Below are 2,142 nucleotides of genomic sequence, written 5' to 3'. Positions count from 1 at the left end.
GCCTATTTCATTCCATCTAAAGGCTACCTATTCGCTCATCATATTTACAATGTATTTAGTAGTTTCAGCAAAATCAAGAATAAAATGCCTTAAGAAGTTCACCTGTCCAAAGAAGGACCTTACTCCATTTCTATTCGAGGGGAGACTGAGCTGCTGTATCACTTTTACCCTCTGAGGACCAACCTTTACCCCCTCCTGTGAGACAATATGCCCCAAAAGTTTTGCTTCTGTGACACCAAAAACCAACGTTTTTAGGATTCAACGATATCCCATGCTCTCTACATCTCACCAAAACTTTTCTCAAATCTTGTACATGATGCTTCCTTCTTCTAGAGAAAATGGTCAGGTCATCTAAATACACCACGATAATCTTATCCCTCAAATGCCTGAAGGAAAGATCCATCGCCCTTTGGAACATTGCCCTTGCATTAATCAACCCAAAAGGCATTATGTTATACGCAAAGGCGCCCCAAGGGGTTATAAAGGCTATCTTGTGTTGGTCTTGCTCTGCAACACTAATTTGGTTATACCTAGAGAAGTCGTCCAGCATGGACATCATCTCGGAGCCTGAAATAGTTTATAAAATATGATCCATTGCAGGCAGGGGGTAATTGTCTTTCAAACTTGCTTGGTTTAAGTTTCTGAAATCAACACAAATTCGTATCTCGCCATTTTTCTTCCAAACAGGAACTATGTTTGCAATCAAGGTAGAGTGATGTAGAGGATAAATGATTCGGGCCTTCAACATTTTGTCAACCTCATGAAAAATTGCTTCAGCTACCTTCGGATTAAAATTCCTTAACTTCTGCCGAAAAGGGTTGACACCTGGTTTCAAAGGAATTTAATGTTGGAACTTACCATCCCTAAAATTCTTCAAATCATCATAGCTCCATGCAAAAACATCTTTAAACTCGACCAGCAAATCGGTGAACTTCCTTCTCTCCACTTCAGAACAACATTTTCTCAAATTAATAAATTTAGGATCCTCAATGTTACCAATGTTAATTTTCTCATACTCACCAGAGCTTTGAATTACAGGAGGTTCCCTATCCCTTTGCTTAACCTATCCATCTTTCCTATCGAAAAGGTGTTCAAGAGAAACTAAACCCTTTGGGATTTTATTTCCTTTTAGCTACAACATTCCATCATGTGCTTCTTCCGGCGTATTGGGAGAAAACTCTTTACAACTCGCCTCTGACCCCTCATAAAATAAGGATGTAAAAATGTCAGCACATTGTAGAAAGCTCTGAAATTTTTTATCATTTTCAAAACCCCTACCAGGATTCAAAATTATCAGGCACACAAGGTCTATAAACCAACTCAACCTTGTAAGTGTCGGTCATGAAATATGGGTGTGGTACCAGTAAGGCTGCAGATACCGCCAAAGAATCAGCTTTCAAGTTAAACTCCCAAGGAATGGCTTCAATCAAAAAAGCATCGAAGGCTTTTATCTCATCCCAAACATGATTCCTATAATGTCTCAGTCTCTCATTTTTTATCGCAAATAAACCCCTCACTTGCTTAACAATAAGTTTAGTATCACCTCTCACCCTCAACATTTTGATTTGCAATTTCCTTGCTTTAGCTAGACCCAATATCAGAGCCTCATATTCGGCCATATTATTCATGTTTTGGAAATCCAATTTAAAAGAATAAGGAATGACCTTGCCCTGGGGAGGTATCAACACAATCCCATCCCCTGATCCAGAAGATGAACAACTCCCATCAAATTCCATAAACCAGAGTTTGTCAAATCTTCTTGAATCCATTACCACACTCTCATTTTGAGGGTCAGTCGATATCATGTAATTATCAAAACCGCAGTCTTGATGCAAAATCTAGGCCTTCGGGTCATCTGAAGGAAAAACTGTGTATTTAGCTTTTGTTTCGGGGTCCAGAGTGACTCTTTGTTTTCCAACTGTGATCATTGCTTGAGACCAATCCATCCTAATTTCCCCTCCCATGTCTTTACAGAAAGTGTGGCTTAACAACATGCCATAATTTTTTGAGATGTCAGCCACTAGGATTGTCAATTTGATTCTCTTCGCATTGTGTGCTACTAAAGCGACCTGTGCATCCTTAATTTTCCCTAATAAAGGAACCTGCATGGAGTCCATTGAGTAACACTTGTTGAATATCTTT

This window comes from Cryptomeria japonica, chromosome 11 (genome assembly GCF_030272615.1).
Source record: "Cryptomeria japonica chromosome 11, Sugi_1.0, whole genome shotgun sequence".
NCBI classification, from domain to species: Eukaryota; Viridiplantae; Streptophyta; class Pinopsida; order Cupressales; family Cupressaceae; genus Cryptomeria; species Cryptomeria japonica.
Note: the sequence above shows the minus strand (reverse complement) of the source record.